This window comes from Pan troglodytes, chromosome 1 (genome assembly GCF_028858775.2).
Source record: "Pan troglodytes isolate AG18354 chromosome 1, NHGRI_mPanTro3-v2.0_pri, whole genome shotgun sequence".
NCBI lineage: Eukaryota > Metazoa > Chordata > Mammalia > Primates > Hominidae > Pan > Pan troglodytes.
In genome coordinates, this window is record NC_072398.2 from 67,810,080 (window position 1) to 67,831,716 (window position 21,637).

Here is a 21,637-nt window from a genome sequence, read left to right on the forward strand (position 1 = left end):
TACCTGTCATTATGAATCCCTCACTAAGGAAAGGGTGGAACTTTTTTGTATTTAGGATCATTACTTTCAAGAAAACATCAATCAAGGACTAAATAAGTCAAGAGTAACTCAATTTACCTTCTTTTCAGAAGCAGAAATGTAAAATGTTCCTCACAGCTTTTTAAATTAAGAACAAAGAATAAAATTCCTATTCAGTAAATATAGCAAACAAAAAAATCCTATTGTATGACTAGTAAAGGGTAAGAGAGGGAGATAGATAATAGAAGAAGAGAGAGAAGGGAAGGGAGACAGAATCATATGACAGTCAATGATCCTAACATGGGAAGGGGCCTCAAGTGGCCATTGGCTCCAGTTCCCCTTCTCTGAAAGACAGTTCTGTGCCTGTGTATTAATAAGTGGAGACCCAGCAGGTTTAAGTGCTTTTCTTGTGGTCATATAGCTAGTATGGATTGGAACAAGACCAGATCCACTATGCCAGCGTCAGAGAATATATAATTTGATAAAAGAAATACTTTATTAAAGTACTGGACTTAGAGCTAGACACCAATCACTTAAGAGAAAGAACCATGCATCTTTATTTTCTCATTCCTTCTGGAAAAAGCACATGTACACATTTGGTTCATGAGAAAGGGGAAGGAACCCCAAAAGGCACTTAAGAGAGGCATACACACACTCTCTGCAAGACAGCAAGGCACAGAGAACTACTTTGATACCAAGTTGCATTTTTGCAACTACAGTGATATTTTCATCAATAAGAGGTGTGGCCATCGGTGCAGCCCTAGATTTTTTTTACCCAGGTTAGAAATTATATGAAAACTCACAGGGACAGATGCACTCCCGTGCCATATGCAGTTGTGCCCAAGACAGCATCACACCTTCATCCTGGTGCTCCCAGGGGCTGTGCCCTCCCTCAGCCCCATTCAGCTGCTGCTGTCACTACCAATCCTGTACTGAGAATCTAGAGCACTCTCTCTTCACCCCAAGCCCAGACTAGTGTTTATGGAGGAAATTTTATTTTTCAACTGTCATCCACATAGTTACAAAGGCCCTGTGATTCAGAGACTGAATCTTCCAGAGCAATAACACATGAACATAAATGGGAAGGCCTTTCCTTGAAGGAGCCCCATTCTATAACCTCATTCAGTGCAGTTACCCCCAAGTCCATGCATGTATTGCAGACAATAGAACCTTCTTGAATCCTCATGTCAGGGATGAGGATGACGTTCATAACACCAGTTTTCCAGGTTACAATGAGAAAGGTACCACACATCTTTGCTTCTGCCAGGAAGGTACTTTATTTGCACATAAACAACTCTAACTATTTGTTACAACTGTTTGTAAAAATGGTTTTGCAAGGGGCTTTTTGGTTCTGAATGGCTTTATAGTTTGTAACATGTATACTTGGTCCAATGGCCTAGTTCCAAGCTCTCCCCACACTGTCAGCACCAGGAGGACAAAGACCATGTCTCTCCTTCTCCCTTTGTCCTGTCTCTCACCCCCACCCTCTTCCCCCACTGCTCAGATAATCATTCAGGGCATATTGTAGATGGTTGTTAGTATAGTATTGTATTTCCTGCTTTTCCCAATTCTCCCTCACTTGTTGGGAATGCAAAGTAATATATGCCAGCATCTCATCTACTCATCCCTGACCAGCTGAGCTACCCAATTTTTCCAGACCAGAACTGGGCTGAGGCCTGCCTACAGGAGACCAAGGGCAGTCGCTGCTCCACCCAGAAGGTTTCTTCCATGGCCCTCCATCTAACTCCTGTCCATAAGCCCCATCTGCCCCGCCTACCCTCCCCCAGTAGAAGGGAAGAGAAAAGGCGTGGTTCTGCCTCAGATTTACAGAGCACAGAGCAGAAAGCCACCCTGAATTGTGGGACTGCTGAAGCTAGAAAATATCCCAACCTTCATTTTCAGACAAGTTAAATGAGGCCCAACTAGGTTACCGATTTGCACAAGGTCACATGGCTTCTTAGAGAGGCTGAGTTGGGTAGAAATGAAGTCTCCCACGCAGTACTCTTTAACTACCCTATCCTGACCCAATCTCCGTCCTGCCTCCTTTCCCCCCAGCCATGCTGTTCTTGGTCTGGTAAATTATTGTGCTGCAGGGTAAGTGGGAATGACAATGCCTAGAATTATCTACATGAGCCTCTATTTTTGCCTTTATGATAGAGAGGATCTGAGGGACCCAACCAACACACTATCAACTAGTGATGGTCTGGTTCCCCTACTAGTCTACAGAACTATTTCTGGGGAAGCCAAGGAGTGAGAAGGCCTTTTCCAATCTAGGCCATGGTCAGTCTCTGAGACAACTGGATTCACCTAACTATGATCCTGAGAGAAGCAGGCATCAATAACTAAGGTGCAGACAAACCCTGAAAATCAGATGGTGACATGTGCTCTGCCTTTCCATTAGACAATTCCACCACCCCAGGTAGGATTCATGAGCTCACTGGACTGGGATCCACAGATGAGATCCCTGTGGTGAGATCTAGGTTGCCAGGCAAAAAGTGGAAGACACACAAAGTTTGGTTGTTCATCCCTTCCAAATCTCATGCTGAAATGTGACCCCCAGTGTTGGAGTTGGGGACCTAGTGAGAGGTGTTTGGGTCATGGGGGCTGATCCCTCATGAATGGCTTGGCACCATCCTCGAGGTAATGAATGCATTCTCTTTCTATTAATTGCCACAAGATCTGGTTGTTAGAAAGAGCCTCCCTCCTCTCTCTCTTGCTTCTCTCTTGCTTCTCTCTCATCTTGTGATCTGCACACACCAGCTCCCCTTCCCTTTCCACAAAGAGTGAAAGCTTCCTGAAGCCTTCACCAGAAACGGATGTTGGCACCATGCTTCTTGTACAGCCTGCAGAGCCATAGCCCAAATAAACCTCTTTTTTTAAAATAAATTATCCAGCCTCAGGTATTCCTTTATGGCAAAGCAAAATGGACTAAGACGGACACCAAGCAAGGACACTGTTGACAGAAAAAACGGGGGTAACATGAGTTAAGGACCAGTCAGGATGGCCGAGCAGACTGGCCAATCTACCCCACTCTGGAACCAGCCATCACCCCCCAGGCTGAGCAGCTGGGACTAACTCTGTGAGTCAGATGCCATCAACTTCAGCACAAAGGGTCAACCTCGTGTGCAGGGAGTCAGCTAGCCTGGGTTCAAATCCCAGCTCTGCCTCCTACTAGCTGTGTGAACTTGAGAAAGATAGTTAACTTTTCTGAGCATCAGTTTCCTCATCTATAAAATGGGGATACCTACTTAATAGGATTGGTTAACAATTAATTATGAAAATGCCTGGAAGCTGCTTGGTATAATATTTGGAAAATATAGCAATAAGCAATCAATCAATGGTAACTACACTTTTTGAGGCCCTGCAGGAACTTAGCTGTCTGGCAGATTTATGGGCTGCAAGGGGGATGGAGGTGTGACTGACACATCCGTAAGAGTCCTCATCACTCCCTCACACAAGCAAGGAAGTAAAAAACAGACATTTCTCCGCAATAGGATGCTTCTTGAACATGAGTTTCTCAGTTTGAAATTCAGACATGTAGGATTTTTTTTCCTCTTCCTTCTCTCTCACACTCAACACACACATCCTAGCCTTCAAGGAGTGGAGGAGCTGTGACAGCGATGATCCAATAGCTCAACCATGTGACTCTGTGGGTCACTGTATATCATGCTACCATCACCACAACACTCACAATTCCTGGCAGAAGGACAGCCTCCTGGGAGTCCCAGACTCATAAATACAACCAAGAAGACAGAGGTATAGATGTAAATCACTCTCAGTTTGTCATCCCTGCAGAGTTAGAGCATGAAGCTCCACTCCAGGAATGGGCATTTCAGAGGGACTCATGTAATTGGAGAAAAGGGTGTTCATCAAAGGAAAGAGATTTGTATTTGAGAGCTGGATTTTCAGAGGGAACTGAAATAAAGTCCATTAGAAATCTGAGTCAGGAAAAACGATGCAAGATCCAAATGACATGAAACCAACGTATGTTGCCTCTTGAATTATCCCTACCTCTAACCTAGCATAAATACAGTCACTCTTAGGGCAATCATTTATCTCTATCTGCATGGGAGTCTTCATTGGCCATGTGTAATTATTACCAACATCTCTGTCCACTCTCAGAAATGTCCCAGCTTGGACAATCAGTCAATCATAAATGATATGATTACACTATACTACAAAGTGGTAAAAAACTTCTTAGCTGGTCAGAAACTTAGCATGTGAGAGAACAGTAGAATGGAATCAAACAACAAGAAATGGTCATCTTAGTTTAGATGGTAGAAATCGCTGCACCATCCTACAAGACCCACGTATTTACAGTGGAAGTTCTATATTTTCCCATTAGCAATTTATCTTGGAATTGCAAATGGGAAGTTTTTTCCTGGTGTCTAGCCCAAATCCCAACCCCAGGAGAGAAAGCCCCTTTTCCTCTGGTTCTGACCTCAGTGGAGATAAAGCAATGCCCTTATTTAAGCATCAGAAACATCCTTTCCTTGCAGGAAAACACTTCTCTGAGTTCAGCCTGCTCTGTGGATTAAGCTTATCCTGACTCCCAGCCTTTCCTCTATGACACAGTGTGATTCTCAGCCAAGAGTAAGTACGAATCAATGTTCCAACACGGTGAACCATTACGACAAGCCCCCAGATCTCTGCACGCACCCACAGCCTGAATCATCTGCTCTGAGCAGCCAGACTCACAGACACGATTGCAGCAAGTGACCTCAGTCCCCTGCGCAAGGAGGAAGCCGCGATCTCAAGGGAGACGTCGGTGGGTTAGTGTCTCCCATTATTCTCTCCAAGACATGGGCACAAAGCAAAAAAGCACAGAAAACTGGATGTTCCATCCCTGGGAAAGGACGCACAACCACTCTCGCACAAGGAGACTCAAGCCGGATCAAAAAGCAAGTCACCCTATGCAGCCTGGCTTTCTCTGTGCTCTTTCCTCGCCTACTTCGAGCCCCAATTACCAGTCTTGTCCCAGGAAAGGACCCACCCTACTCGCTCTGACCCGCAACTCCATAGACACCCAGTCCACCCTACAGCAGTCCCGAGTCGCCTCCAAAGGCACATGCAGCTTCCTTCACGGAAACTTCGCTGCAAGCTCAGCCACTGGCCCGCGCGCCCTCCCCACCAGCGATCCGCGCACAAAACTTCCGGAAGCCGGGGACCTGCTGAGCCGCCCGAGCCGGAGGCATGGAAGGGCGGCCGGAGGCCCCAAGGCTTGCGAAAACCCAGCGGCTCGAGCCTGCTCCCTTCTCGGAGCCTGGCTCCGCTCCCCGGCGGCGCGAGAGCCCCACTCACTGCTTGGTGAGAACCCTGCATCCTCGAGCGGGATGCTGCCCTGAGCGCTGCGGCAAGTGGCGCAACACGCACACCCTAAGCGCCAAAGAGCGCGGGGGCTTTCCCACGCCAGGACAATTCCCACGGAAGTTGCAAAGGAACGGACAGAGCGTGCAGAGGAGGAACAGGCAGCGCGTGCAGAGGAGATTCCGAGAAGGTTAGGGCCAACTACGGATCTCCAAGGTCCATGCATCCCCCCAACACGTAGAAGCGCGGGGGCCAGACCCGTGGCGCCGCCGGGGAGTGCAGCGCAGCCCCGCAGGCAGTGCATGCGGGGCGCAAGACAGACACATCTCTGGCAGTAAAAACCCGGGGCTTACCTTGAATTAATGCACAGTCCCGCGCTCAGCTGAATGAAGAGGGTGTGCTAGTATTCCCGAGACATCACTGAATTATTTTAAAAGGGGAAAGGGGTGGGGATGGGAGGGCGAAGACGGGGGAGGAGAAATGGTGAAATTGAAGGGGGAAGAAGGAGGAATCCACAGAAAGAATGGGGAAGGAAGGCAGGCGGAGGTGAGGGCCACACACGGAGAACAAAATAAATAAAAGAGAAGAGAGACAATTTTAAAAAATCTATCTCTTGCTCACACTGTGGAAAAGAAATTTCTGGCAATCAGAAAGAGAACTCGCATACATGCCCCCCCACCCCCAGACGGCAGACCAGGGACTAACAAAGGAGGAGGGAAGAGAGCTATATCCAGACAGCAGAAGATATCGCTGTCCAGACACGGGCGGCACGCGCGAGGCGGCGAGGGAGCGGCGGGAGGGTGGGAGCTGAACGCCGGCGTGAGCGCGCATACACCCGGGGCTGGGGGCGGCGGGCGGGGGGAGGGGGGCGCCACGAGGCTTCATTTAGGCGGGGATTTGTGTTGTAAACCGCCTGAGGTCAAGAATTTAGGTCAGGGTTTCTGTGGAAAAGTTCAATAACCTCAAACTTCCGCGGGCGATTTCCACTGGAGTACCCGATTCTCGTTTGCGGGCGGGATGGCCCCTTCCTGGGCTCCAGCTCTGGACCTCACAAGGGTCCTTGCCGCTGGCCTTACTGGGCAGGGAGAGGAAAAGCATGATTACATCTAAAAAGAAACAAGAGAACTGGGGGCTTCAAGGACCAAGTTAAGGGGGAAGGAGAGGTGTGGGGGACCAGCCCCTGAGCCAGACGCTTCCCAAGGGAAGCCCCAGCCCGATGCAGAGCCTGTTCGCTGCCTGTGGACTGATCCAGAGGCTCTCTGAAGGTCTCCAGGGGCTAGCTGGGGGCTCTAAGGGAGACCCTGTTTCCTGTGGGCAGTTAAGGAGCACAAAAAATCAACAGCCCCAAAACTGAGTCAAACTGGCGTTTCCAAAGCTTCCTAGACCTGAATCCCTCTAGGGTATCCTCTCCCCCATTTCTCTGGCTCTCTGCATACCTTTCCCTCAAAAACAATAGAAATGTCTCCCAGAACCCTGCAGGTAATGACTTTCCGTCCCACCCACCCATCTTTACAAGGCCCAGCAGGGTCCCTAGGGAGGCTTTGGCAGGTGGCTTATAAACAACTGCCTCCTGTCCTCCAGGAGCTCAGAGTCAGAGAAGAGAGGGGCTCCAGAAAAAGAGAGAAGAGGAGGCAGTGGGATTGGAAGGGACAAGAAGAGAAGGGAGTCACAGGGAAGGAGGAAGGAGAGAAAGAGAAGCATTCTCTCCCTCTCCACTCATTGCTTTGGCTTAGCCTTGGCCCAGGTGGGTCAAGTCCTCAGAAGGCCTCGCTTGAGGGTGGCCAGGGCTGAATGACGACAGCTGGCCCTCCTACTTGGCCATGAGTTTCCATGGCTGAGGGCAGAGCCTGGCACACAGTGGAAACGTGCACTGAAGGGAACTAAATAGCCGCCATGCCAACAGCTCCTCTCACCTTTCCTCGGCTGTGGCAGGAAAAGGGTGGCTATGTACCCTCCTTCGCTAGTTCCCAATTTACCCCCAGAAGGTCTGCTTGAGAGGTTCATGCTGTGAGGAGCCAAGACGTTGGCCCCGGGGCCAGGTAAGTCCTGAAAATTCTCACCAAGCCTGAAAAGAATTGAGTCAATGAATCAGACTTTCAAAAGCTGGGCTTTAGCCTGACATTAAAAAGAAAAAAAATTGTTCTGGCAGGGCATTAGGAAAAAAATCAGGGCTACACCTCAGTTTCTCAGAGGCTGATAGATTTTTAGAACAGTCTTGGAGGTCTGGTTTCCCATATCAAAAGGTTGTTTGGTTGGTTGGTTTTTCTGTTCAAGCATAAGAGTGCAGTGGGGGCCTCTCCTGAGCCCTTGAGAAGAGCCTGGCCGTAGGATTCAAACCCCCAGGTCAGAAGCACAACATGGGGAAGGAGAGGAGGAGATTTTCCCCACTTTAAGAAATTACCTCAGAATCTGCTGGAGCTCGGGGGAAGGAGAATAATGCCATGAACCCCAAAATATACTCTTCATGCCCCCACCACTACCCCAACATACACACACACACACACAGACACACACACACACACACACACAGCATAGTTACCAGCCACCCAGGCCTTCTCCCCTCAGCCCATAGCAGGAGCATTCACTCTACTATGTGTGGGTTTTTTTTTTTTTTTTTAATGAAAAAGTTTAAAGAGCTAGGATACCAGACAGCTGATGGTTTTCCTGGCTTGGAATCTCCTAAAGAGCAGAGCGTCCATACCCACTCCTCTCCACCGTCAAAACAAACAGCAATTGTACCCACAAACAAGACTATCTCTGACAACCCATTCATACAATTGGGAGCATGGGATGCTCACCAACAAGATGATCCCACAACCCATTCCCTTTACCTATCCATGCAGGGGGCTTAATGCCAGATGCCCAAGTATGATCCCCCGGACATACCTGCCATTTTATTTCTTCCTTCCCTGGCCACAAGTAACAACTACTTAGAACGATATGGTGTCCTTTCAGACATAACAAAAAGATTGGTTTTGGTTCTTGTCCCATTTGAATGAGTTGTGGCTGCTGCTCTAGATAGAGGAGATAGGGGAACCAGGCTGGGATGCAGGAATTCTTCTCAGCAGCACACAGGGCCTGTCTCCCTCCATCCCTCCACCCGCGCTGGTGCACCTCCCCCCACCCCCAGACCTCTATACATCTAGCAAGGGAAAGAGCCCAGTGCCCAAGATGCCCTCCCTGTCCTCTCGGTTTTCAGCCAGACCTGCAAGAAAGCACCCTGGCTCAGACCTATGCCCCACATGACGCCCCCTAACGGGACTTCATACTGGGACCAGGGCTTCAAAGAAAAGACCCTGGTTTAATAATTCAGCTTGCACGTATGCTATTTAGTAGCCATGGCAACCAGTTCCCTGACATCTAGTTGTAGGCAAGATGTGGTTGGAAAGGGAAAGAGAAAGTGAGAAAGAGGAAAAGGTAGAGGGGAAAGGAAAAGAAAGAAACCCAGCTGAGTTGTCATCTAAACTTTCCCTGCTTTCACTCCGCACCATAATCCTGACAGTGAGACGCCAGTGAATCTCAGCCAGCCGTGCTTTTACCTAGCTTTCTTCCCTCCATCTCTGACTTTGCTCTCGCCCTACGTGTCTCCCTCTGTCTCCTCTTTCTCCAACCCACTGGAAGCTGGAGATCTAGTTTCCTCACTCAGCATTCCAACTAAACACCTTTGGGACTCTGGCAAATTATTTAGCCTTTCTTTGCCTCCATTTTCTTATCTTTAAAATGAGGGGCTTGTGGATGTCTGCTCTGGTTCCCCCTGGCCCTAACAATGCATGATTCTGTGGTCCTCTCTCTGTCTTGCCATCTCCCGACCATCCAGCTTTTCCTCTCTGCCCATCTGTCTCTGTCTCTCCCTCTCTCTACGTGTTTGTTTGCTTCCTGTACTTCTCCATCTCTCTCTCTCTCTCCCCCCGAACCCCTCGTTTTTTATCTGTCATGAATACCATTTGCTATGAGGTTTCACCTGTGAAGCAGTTATGTTTCTAACAAATACTTCATTCCCCCTTGCTGGAAAGCATCCCATTACCTCCCTTTACCCAGATAATTCCCCTTCACCCTTTAGATTACTGATCAGACATCAGCTCTTCTAATAAACCTCCCTGCTCCCCAAAACAGGGCTAGTGCCCCTCTTAGAAGCTCCCATAGTGTCCTGGGTTAACCCCTATTGGATCTTATCTCACTGTATAGTACTATAACTGCCTTTTTATTTGTTGGCACCTTGACTAGCGTGTGAGCTCACTAAGGGCAAAAAGAGTGCCTTCTTCATTGCCGTATCTCCAGAATCTACCATTTGGAATGAACTTAAAAAGTAGATGAATGAAAGTGTAAATAAACTAAAGCCACAGGTTTCTGAATCATTGCTTGTTAAACACTCAAGACATGCCCTGGAAGGAGCACAGGGTAGGAAGCCTGGGCAGGAGCCTCCCCCTGTACTACAGCAGAGAGAGGGAAGGAGACCTCCTCCTCCCTGGACTGTTTTGAGGAGGTGGGGGGCCAAGAGCAAAGGTATCTTTCAGACATTCTGGGTGGACAACCCAGCTCCTGAAGGAAATGAGGATGGGCAACAGCAGGAATGGGGAAAGTGATCAATGCCAAGTGGGTGGTTGTCTTCAGCCCATCTCTGGGGTTGCCCTGGTGCCATTTGGGCAAACCTAAAAGGTAACTTTACACATCCAGTGCTAGGAGTTCCTTTCATGGTGTCAGAGCTACAAGCAACTGCCTAACATCCAATGTCTCCCAGCCTTTTAGCCTGGCCCTTTCTTCCTGGGAGCAGACGGAGGCTGGGATAGTGCTACCAGAGGCACATGGGCCATGTGGGCAGTGTTTCAAGCCGCTGCTGGGAGATGCCAATGTGGATTTCAGTCATCCAGGAAGCAGCTTGCTTTAAAAACAGAAAATAAAATATTCTTTTGGTAATCATCTTTTTATGGACAAATAAGACCTCTGTACTTTAAAAACCCTCAGCTATAAATGTGAATGAAAGGCAAGAATTCGAAAGACAGGGTTTCTTCCCAATGCCTCCTAATGAATTCTCTTTCATTCATACATCACACAAAGCGGGAGGGACAGAGCTGGTAAACATGTACACATAAGCCCTTATACTTGTGTGCACAGAGCTACCATTAAGTAGAGACAACCTCTAACACAGGGCCAGGTTTTGCATGGTGTGTGCCCCCCCGCCCCATTCATCACTCAGAAACCTAGGAATGCCTATCTGAAGTCCCAGTCTTCATATAGCTACCCCCACACACACACAAATAATTCTTAATCCAGACGGAGCTGCCTTACACTCAAAGATCTGCCAAGTGACACACAGTCTTCTTGATATTGTGCACATACTGAGTGACATATTTCATTAGCAGATGTTCATGAGTTGTCCCTACCACCCCCTCCCCAAGTGCAACATTCACATATCCCTCAAGCAATACGCAGCTAGCCCCAAGCTTAAGAAAAAGGATGAGGTTTAAAGCAGGAAGCTAGAAAAGAGAAAGAAATACAAAAAGACCAGCAGATGCCTTAAAAAAAGACACTGCTTTGTAAAAATGATACCCCCAAACCTGGATTTATATCCGCATTAGATTGTTTGAGAAGTTCGATATGGATCCACACTGAGTTTCCCCATTCCACAAGAATATACCTCCCAGCTGGTGAAAAATTCAGTCCTGTACCCTTTTGTGCAATAGAAACCTGACATGGGAAAAAAAATAAGTTAAAAGCCTTCCTACATGCCCAAACCCTGCCACCACATTACCCTCCACTAAACTGAAGTTGCACGTCCTCTCCCACGTTCTAACCATCTTTGAGTGCAGCACCCAAACACTGGGACAAATCTGCACTCTTTCACCACCTCTGAGAACAGAACCGGAAAGCATGGCAGCAAATGCCCATACTAATTCCATGTGATATACACACAACGCAAACTGTCAAGTATCACACAAACACACCCCTCATACACAATAACTGAAACATAGGCACATGCACACATACGCATACATACATACTGCCCTCTTGAGGCATGCGTGTGTGTGTGTGTGTGCGTGTGTGTATGTGTGTGTATTTTGCTCGGAGACTGGTGATGCTTTGGATTATGAGGTTTCCATGGTTACCTTCTGCAGCGAGAACTAGGGTAATTGAACTCTTGGGGTTCACCATTCAACAGATGCTGCTTGCTCACTCCTGCATGCTCTCTCGCTCACTTGCTTGCTCTGTCTGCAATTCATCACCATCATTTTTAGTTACAGTTTCAAGTCAAGTATATTGTAATAGAGTCGTACCCTTCCTAGGGCTCTGGCTGTACCTTGGAAAGAGATAAAATTCTGAAATGGACAACTCTGACTTCAACAGATGGGTTACCCTGGAAAAGTCTCAGGCTAATTAAGGTCTAGGAGCAGCCAAGATCATATACACCCATCCCCTCTCCTCTATGCAAGAAAGACAACCACCCTACAATGGGAGAGAAAAACCATATTTACTAATTCATAAGAATCTCCGAGAGAATAAAATCTAAGGGCCCAGACCAGCATAAGCCCACAGGAATGGGGACAGGGCTCCAACACTGGTATCTCCTCTCCACTCCATGTCCCTTCCCAGGGGACCTTTAAATGGTTATTGCCTTAGTCAGTTCAGGCTGCTATAACAAAGTACCATGGACTAGGTGGCTTATAAACAACAGAAATTATTTCTTACAGCCATGGAGGCTGGAAGTCTAAGAACAGCATGCCAGCAAAGTCAGGCAACCAAGCTTGTCAGCACCTTGATCTCAGACCTCTAGCCTCCAGAAGTGTGAGAAAATAAATTTCAATTGTCTAAGCCACCCAATCTGTGGCACTTTGTTATGGTGTCCTGAGACAAAACTGCAGAAGGTACACCAAAGCGAGACCCTGAGGAACGGCTCCCAAGCAGTGCTCTAGGCTCAGGCTCTGGAGTCAGATGCCAGGCTCACTGCCAGAGCAGCCACTAAGTAAACAACACGTGGGTTTGGGCAAGTGATTTAACCTCTCTGGGCCTCGGTTTTCTTGTCTGTATAATGTGGATAATAGCAATACCTTTCTCATAGGGTGATTGCAAGGATTAAAGGAGATGATGCCTGTCAAGAACATAGTACATAGAAAATATTCAATAAAAATTATTATAAAAACAAGCCAAGCAATTTTTTAAATGGAGATTTTTTTAAATGGGCTGGAATTGAGTCAGGTGCCTTGGTTGGTCTTTCCTGAAGACAACGAAATAGGGAAGATAACTTCCCATGCACCCTCCTAACACTGCAATTACACAGAAGTCTGAGTACCACCTCCCTACCTTTCAGGGAAGCTTGCAAATTTTAATCCTGAAAATCCACACATATTGACTATTTTAGAAAAAGTAACCATAGTTTTCCAAAACCATCACAGTCTGTGAACTGTTTTGCCACCGGTGCCCTCATGCCTCCCTAACAGCCCACCTGAGGCTTTTCTAGTTTTCATTTTCCCATCCCTGTTTACACATCATTCCTGACAGATCTCTGACAGGTCTCCACTCTGAGGACAACTGATCTGAATCATTATTTATTCTGTCCCTGTGGGATGTTTAGAGTAAAAGGAGGGGGAAGTGGGAGAGTTCATCTTTGGCACCAGACTAGAACAAGCAGGAATGCATTTCCATTGATCAGGAAGGGATGGTCCTGGACTACAGCAGGCAGTGCTCCCAGCAGCCTCTGCCCGAGCCCCATGGATGCTCTGGTGATGACTCACCAAATGTTCCTTCGCTTTCCATTACCTAGGACCACAGGCAGCCTTGTCGGTTGCCCTCCTTGGGCCTTTGATGTGGTTGCTGCTGGGTCTGTTCTGCAATATTTCTATTGCTCTGCCCTCAGGAACCATGGCTGGACACCCAGGCCTATGGTTCTTGGGACTCTGGTCGTACCCAGAATTTCATGAGGCTGTATTTGCTTGAGGGAAAGGCCAAGACCAAGGAAATAACATTTAGTTCCACATCTCCAGGGAACGCAGACAATGGTGGTCTGTCTATTCAGAGAGCCTAATGGTACCCAACTTGCCAAGGCCCAGAATTCTCAAGCAAAGACCACATGAGTCATCAGAGAAAGAAAGTGGCTCATGTCTGTAATCCCAGTACTTTGGGAGGCCAAGGCGGGTGAATCACAAAGTCAGGAGTTCAAGACCAGCCTGGCCAACATGGTGAAACCCCTTCTCTACTAAAAATACAAAAAATTAGCTGGGCGTAGTGGTGGGCACCTGTAATCCCAGCTACTCAGAAGGCTGAGGCAGGAAAATCACTTGAATCCGGGAGGCAGATATCGCAGTGAGCCAAGATTGCACCACTGCACTCCAGCCCAGGCAACAGAGTGACACACCATCTTAAAAAAAAAAAAAAAAAAAAAAGGAAAGAAAAGATATTCTCATCCCAAGCCCATGCTGTATCCTAGAGGCAGGTCTAACAGCAGGTACAACTAATTAGACAATGTACTGCTTCCTCAGCATGTGCCAACCCTGTCCTCCCAGGTGGATACCCTAAAAATGTTGTCACATAGAAAGGTGGCCATTTAGAATCTCTCTCTTTCCAAGTCCAGGGAGATAAGGGACAGAAGAGACAGGGAGAAAACAGAAAACAATAAAGGCACAGAACCTTTGCACAAAGGAAGTCCTCTTCAGTTGTCAAGGTTAAAGACAAGCGCCTCCTTCCTCCTTCACCACACTGAGATATCAATGTCATTGGCATATTTCTGAAGAGCATATTTGGGAAGGAAAAAAGGAAAAGCACATATATTTAGACAGGTGAACCTACCTCCTTCTACACCAGAAGCTGGTAGGTTTTGAGGCACCCATTAGCTTTCTCTTCTCAGAAAACACACTAATAGTCCAACTGTCATAAGAGGAAGGTTTGGGCATCTCTCCCATCAAAACCTTGCGTAGTCCCAGATGACAAGTGCTTAATGACAAGCTCTGCAGGTGTCATTAAGCACTCATATTGGCTTCATTGTTACTTTGCTGGCTTTATTGGGTCCACCATCCTTCCCCATGCATCTGTTATGTTACCCATTTAACAAAAGGTGAGAAAAGAAACCACAGTCTCGTTAGTCCCCAGATTCCCCTCATTTTACCTCCTCAGGTGCTGAATCCTCCCATTTCCCAGGACTTTTCGTATACAAGCTTGAGTCAGTTTCTACAAAGTGAGCAAACTTCTAGCCTGGCCAAATGGATTTAATTCTGCAAATAAAAATTTCATAAGCATATTTAATCCAAATATTTCAGACCTGAGCTTCCTTCTCTCCTCATCTTTGAGACACACAGGCTTTCATACTAGAATGGATGGCAGGATCTTCACACCCTCTCTGCACATCTGACACCCCAGGTCTCTCTGAAGATCTGATGACCAAGCCAACATAAAATATACATAACATAAAACTCACCCTTTTAATCGTTTTAAAGTATACAATTCGTGTCATTAAGTACATTCACATTGTTCAACCATCACCACCCTCCATCTACAGAACTTCCATCTTCCCCAACAGAAACTCTGTACCTATTAAACCATTACTCCATTCCCCCTGCCCCCAGCCCCCTAACCACCATTCCACTTTCTGTCTCTATGGATTTGACTACTCTACGTACCTCGTGTTAAGTGGATTCATACAGTATTTGTCATCCCACACATATCCCTTGTGACTGATTTATTTCACTTACCATAATGTTTTCAAGGTTCATTCATGTTGTAGCATGTGTCAGAATTTCCCTCCTTTTTAAGACTGAATACTAATCCATTGGATGTATATACCACATTTTGCTCATCCAATCATCTTTCAATGAACATTTGGATTGTTTCCACCTTTTGGCCATTGTGAATAATGCTGTAGTGAACACTGAGGTCCTAGTGTCTATATAAGTCCCTGCTTTCCATTCTTTTGGGGATATACCCAGAAGTGGAATTGCTGGATCATATCGTAATTCCACATTTAACTTTTTGAGGAACTGCCAAACTGTTACCACATTCTCTTTTAAAAGGACCTCATCATGTAGATAAACCTTTCCCAGGGACTATGAATAACAAAAACCTGTCACCAAGAATTCCAAATAGCAGCTGGCCCTGGGGATTGCTTGTCTTAATGTCTTCAGTCCTCCAGCCCTCCCTGTGTCCACACTCTTTGCTGTGTAAACTGGCAGCTCCTCCCACAAGAAGGCAGGGAACCGTCCCTGGCCTTTGAAGCTGGGCTCAGCCATGTAACTTGCTTTGGCCCAAGGGATGCAGCAGACACGAGAAAGCAGGGGCTTAAGGTGTGCTTGCACATTAGGGCTGTCCCACCTGCCCCTGTGACTCCACCATGGAAAGAACATGCCCAGCTTGGCCCACCAGTCCCAGGAGGAGCAGGAGGGATGCATGAAGAAGAGCTACGCCACCACTGTAGCCTGAAGGAAAGCTGCCCCAGCTCACCTGCTGGTCCCTGAGAATAAATGATTGTTGTTTTAAGCCTCTGAGTTTTGGGGTGGTTTGAGCTGATGGCACAGTAACAGGCCCACTTACTGTTTGTCCTAAATATAGGTGAGAATGAGATTTCTGGAGAATGAGATTGTTTGATAAATGGTAGCAAATTCTCATTGGCTTCAGGATTTTTTTCTAACTGGAATCTTCCCTCACCTGAATTAAAAGCCGGGCATCCCCTTTGTCTCACAGCTGTCTAGGATTGCCTCGGGGGTCCTCTTGGGCTGTTTTTGGGCTGATGTTGTAATCAAGCTTTGTGAGTACCAAACCCAGCCTGTGAAAGTGCCTTAGCTCTGCATAAAATGGGGCGTACCAAACGGAACCAGAAATCAAGTAGCTCATCGTAAAACTGTGATTAGCTGGCCCACTTGCAGTTCGTAAGACAAGCCCTACAACACAGTCATGGCCCAGCAGAGCCATCATCAGTGAAGATCTGATCTCGGCTGAGCAACTTCTAAAACACAGTTCTGTCTGTCCCCTCCAAATTAACCAGTCTCAGGGGATAGTTCACATAAGCCAAAGTTTCCAGAGACTGAGAAACTAGAATGCCGGTTTATTAATTTACTCAGGGAGTTATTCTTTCCGAGGCCTGAAGTAATGTACTCAAATTCTCCAGCCAGCTTACCTCCTTCCTATCAGTGTATCTGCAAGACCACATGAGTCCTCGGAAGGCTGCTTGGTAAGCACAGAGGCATAACAAGGGAAGGAGGACAGAGTCGGTACAGTCTCTCTGGGCCATGGAAAATCCTAATAAGTGCTCCCACCCAAAAATAGAGCTTACAATTGAACCTTTCCATAATGTAGACATATTTCAAAACATCATGTTGTGCATCACAAATACAATTTGTTAGTTTTTTTAAAAAGACTTTTTTGTAAATAGAGCTCAATTCTAGGGACCAAATATTGTAAGAACTGGCCCTCTAACCAAATCAGTACTGTCTTGATAGAAGTAAAAAATAATAATAATGTAATAAATGAGGCACAAAGCATTATACAAACATACCACATTATTATTTTATTATTATTTCTATTATTATATGTTTATAATAGTAAATGTGAGCAGTGCCATGGAGGTGGAAGCATACCAAACTGTGAAGACTCAGATTCTAATCACAATTTTGCTATCAAATTACTGCATGACCTTAGGAAACTGACTATGGCACTCTGGGCCTCGGTTTTCTCATGTGTAAGGTGAGTGAGTTGAACCAGGTGGCCATCAAAGACAAGACATTATGACTTGATGAGTCCGTGGGCAGCATGGACGATAAGTGCTAGGACTTCAGTGGAGGGAGAAATCAGTGAGGATTATTCACAAGATGGATCAGGAGAAAAGGCCTATGGAACATAACAAGGCCGATAGCACTCCCAGCAAGACAATGTAAACAGTATATCCTGTTAGGTCAGGAAACAAACTGATGGACACAGAATGTCTAAAAACCATCTGTGACTAGAATAACAATAATGTAACACTCGTTGCTGATCTGGAGACACCCTGCTCAGAAAATTCCTTGGTCTCACAGAATCTTCCAGGAGAAAAAGTCAGGCTGACATTTTGTGAACAGGATGACACTAAAGTGCCACTCTTATTCAGTGCTGTGTTCTTACTTCATTGATGTTAAATTTTAATTTCAATTAAAATGCCAGGATCATGCCCCAGGATTTAACTTGGTTAAATCCTGTTGAAATAGCCATGTTTGCTTTCTTGATAATCCTCATCTTGGCTTTAAGCCCTTCTACTTAAATTGAACTCTTCAGACACACAAGTCCATCATTTACTTATTTTTTTTAAAGATTTACTCCTAATACTCTGCACTGCAAATTTGGAGCCCTCGACTCTTAAAATTGCTCTGTAACCACCTACAGTGAAATTTACAGACATAAATTCACAGACATTATTTTCTACTGCAAACCCAGAGCTCTGAGCTGTCAAAATGTGTTCCTGGTTTCAAGTTCAAACCAATTCTACTCTAATAACATGTCCTATGTTAGGCACTGATAGGTAGATAAATTGTTCAAGAAATGGGATCCAGCCCAGAAGATTATTACAGACTGATAGAGAAGACAGGACATGTACATATGAAATTATTAGAGGACAAAACAGGGGATAACATAGTCCACAAATACTCAGTTCTTGGAGAGATTTTTTAAGTGAGATTAGTGACAATTTCAAAAGGCTTTATGAAAGAAATGGTATTTGAAAGAGACTACAACTTAGTGTGAAAGTTACACGAAAGGCAGAAAATATGGCAGGATCCAGTGATTGCATTTCCCAGGATTCAGGAAACAGACCTCCATTTTTGATCCCTTTTCCCTGTGCCTTTGTAGACACAATATTCCCCCGCTGGAGGTAAGGTGGTCCTCTTGCTGTCAGACTGAAGGGCAATCTCATATATGGGAGATTTAAGAAGATGTTGCCATCTCAACTCTACACCTGCTCTGCAGACTGGGATGCTTGCTGAGCACAGTCCTGTGGGCTCATAGATGGGAGATGTGACACCTGACACTGCCCTGATTCCATCTAGCTCCAGGTGGCTAGCAGTGGCCATAGTGAGGCTCAGAACCTAAGAGGCAGAAAATTCTCCTATGGAGAAGTACTCATCATTAAAACGTGAGCTTCACCATCAGCCTCAACCCAGAAAAGGCAGGCTTTGCTATAGGGGAGTAGAGAAATCACTGTTGAAGGATTATTAGGATCAAAACTAATCCCATCTGGGCCTGCTCCAGAGGCTGGACTTCCTCCTGAACTTGACACTTTCAACATTTTTTAAAGTACAGGTTGAGGATCCTTAATCCAAAAATGCAAAATCTAAAATACTCCAAAATCTGAAACTTTTTGAACACTGACATGACACCACAAGTGGAAAATTCCACACCTGACACCTTTGCTTTCCAGCAGTTCAAGGTACAGGAATTTTGTTTCATGGACAAAATTATTTAAGTATATTGTATAAAATTACCTTCAGGCTAGGTGTATATGAAACATAAATAAATTTCATATTTAGACTTAGGTCCCATCCCCAAGATATCTCATTATGTATATGCAAATATTCCAAAATCTGAAAATATCCAAAATCCGAAACACTTCTGGTCCCATGGATTTCAGATAAGGGATACTCAACCTGTACTAAGAGAAGTTCCGCTTCTGGTATAAAAGAGTGAACTCTTGCCAAGTCAAACAGCATCTATAAACTCTTAGAAAATGAATACAATAAAAAGTTACCTGAGAACTCTGAGGACTGAAACAAAGGCAGGCATATTTTGGAGGGGAGTGAAATTTGAAGCAAGTGGCCAGGCCAGCAAGTGGAGCGAGTTCCTTGCTTATTGTGGCTTTACCCTGAGGGAGACTACATTTGCAGCAACACTGGTGCAGAATGGCTTAAATTCTGGTAGAAAGTCCATCATCTTTCTAACCTGAGGAACCAGGACAACCAAAGCTTCTGGAAAATAAGAGTAAACCCCAGAAAGAAGAGAACAAGAACAAGAGAATCTCAAATTGTATGTATAGACCTAGCCCAAGTCTCTGACTGACTTCTGAATCACACATACATGGAACAAACTGAAAGCAGCTGACTGACTGCTGTGACTTCAAGAACTGATCACAGATCTGAGCCACTACCTAACACAGGCACAACAGTTGGCATTCTGAGTCTAAATCAAGTTAATTGTCTGCTAAAACAAAATGTCAACACTCCTTGGAGAAATATAACAGAATGCAGAGTCTTTACAACATAATATTCACAGTGTCCGGGCTACGATCCAAAATTATTCAACAAATAAGACTCAGGAAGATGTAAGCCATTCTCAAGGGAAAAAAATAATCAACATGATGCCAACCCTGAGATGACCCAGATGTTAGGATTCTCAGGTGAGGAATTTAAAGCAATTTTATACAGTATAACTATGCTCAGTGAGGTAAAGGAAAATATGCTTGTAATGAATTAAGAGGTAGGGAATATCTGCAATGAAATAGACATGATTGTTTACGTAGAAAGTTTTATAGGAAACTATAAAACAGTTGTTAGAACTTATTAACAAATTTAGCAAGGTTGTAAGATACAAGGTCTATATACAAAAAGTAATTCCACTTTTATACTTAGTAGCAAACAACTAGAAAATAATTATTTAATATTAAATGTGGATTTATTAGTAAGACTCTGACTAAATTATAGTTACAAGGGAGAACACATAAGAATATGAAAAGTAGTGTGTTAAAGCTATGTGACAATTTCCATGTGATACAACAATTAAAAAACAGAAGAATGTTGGAAAGAATATGTGAAGAATAAAATAAGCTCACTGATTGCCTTATAGGAATTTATTGGGAGTAAATGACTATTACTTCAAAATAGATTCAGTGAAAGAAAAGGGAGAGAAAAGAGGGGGTTATAGACAAACAAAGGAAACCAACAGACAAAAACCCAAATCCAGCATCTTACCAAATGGAAACAACCAAAGGTGTTTCTACAAAAGTCGGTAACAAGACAAGACAAGCACTATCTCTTCCTCTATTTAACATTGTGTTTAAACTAATCCAGTTGGATAAGAGAAAGAATCTAGAGGAATAAGAATTGAAATGACAGAGGTAAAGTCTATTTACATATAATATAATCTCAAAAATTGCAAAGAATCAATAGAAAAACTACCAAAATTATAAGAAAACTTAGTAAGGTAGCAAGAATTAAAATTATTATATGCAAAGAAACCCAATTCAAAGTCTAATGAAAGAGAAAACCTCATTTTACTATAGCAAAAATAAAATACCTAGGCCAAAACTTATGTGAGGAAAACTACAAAACAACCTGCAAGAAACAAAAGTAGACTTGAATAAATGAAATGAGATATCATGTTTTTCAATCGGAAGACTTACCATCCTAAAAATTCCATTTTTTATGTCTTGTAAGTGTAATGCAATCTCAATAACAAATATCATCAAATAATTTTTTATCTTGAGTTAGACAAGTATAATATAAAGTTCATTTGTGGCCGGGAGCTGTGGCTCACACCTGTAATCCCAGAACTTTGGAAGGCTGAGGTGGGTGGATCACTTGAGCTCAGGAGTTTGAGATCAGCCTGGGCAACATGAAGAAAGCCTGTCTCTACTAAAAAAAAAAAAAAAAAAAAAAAAAAAATTGTCCTGGCATGGTGGCAGGCGCCTGTAATCCCAGCTACTCAGGAGGCTGAGGCAAGAGAATTGCTTGAACCCAGCAGGCGGAGTTTGCAGTAAGCTGAGATCGCACCATTGCACACCAGCCTGGGCAACATGAGCAAAACTCTCAAAAAAAAAAAAAAAAATGTAAGAACAAGCAAGAATCACCAGGAAAAATCTAAAAATTAAGAACAATGGTTTGAGGTGAGTGAGAGGGGAAGAGTAGTCCTGTTAGAATTCAACCCTACCATAAGCCTCCATAATTAAAATTCACTGGTATTGTCACATGAACAGAAAATAAAATCTGGAAAATGACCCCATTGTGTACGAACATTTAATATATGCTAAAGACAGCATCTCAAAGTACCAGAGGAAATGTAGACTTTCTACTAAGTAGTATAACTGTATAACCACATGGAAAAAGATAAGATCGGATCCATTACTATGCCAGAGGTTGCAATTTTTTGAATTTTTGCATGAGTGAAAAAGCAGACCTTGGCAATGACCTTGAGCAGTAGGATATAAATAACTCCCCCATGCTTAGTGTTCCAGTAATGGAACACTAGGCGTAAATGGGTTAACCTGTATTCCAGAATGAATTCCAAACAGATCTGAGATTTAAATATTAAAAAATGAAACCAACAAATATTTGAAGAAAACATGGGTGAATTCCTCTATAATCTTGCAGTAGGAAAA

The 21,637-nt window shown here is 44.7% G+C and overlaps 1 protein-coding gene across 11 annotated transcripts in view; it reads right to left on the reverse strand.

The window, feature by feature from the left end:
• The window catches only part of CACNA1E (calcium voltage-gated channel subunit alpha1 E), a 492,838-nt gene extending 487,078 nt beyond the window's left edge, over nt 1-5,760 (reverse strand). For all 11 annotated transcript variants that reach the window (XM_063795020.1, XM_063795026.1, XM_063795047.1 and 8 more), the window contains exon 1: nt 5,679-5,760. The gene's annotated coding sequence lies outside the window, so the exon portion shown is untranslated. The remainder of the gene's footprint in view (nt 1-5,678) is intronic.
• Nucleotides 5,761-21,637: the final 15,877 nt, after the last annotated feature.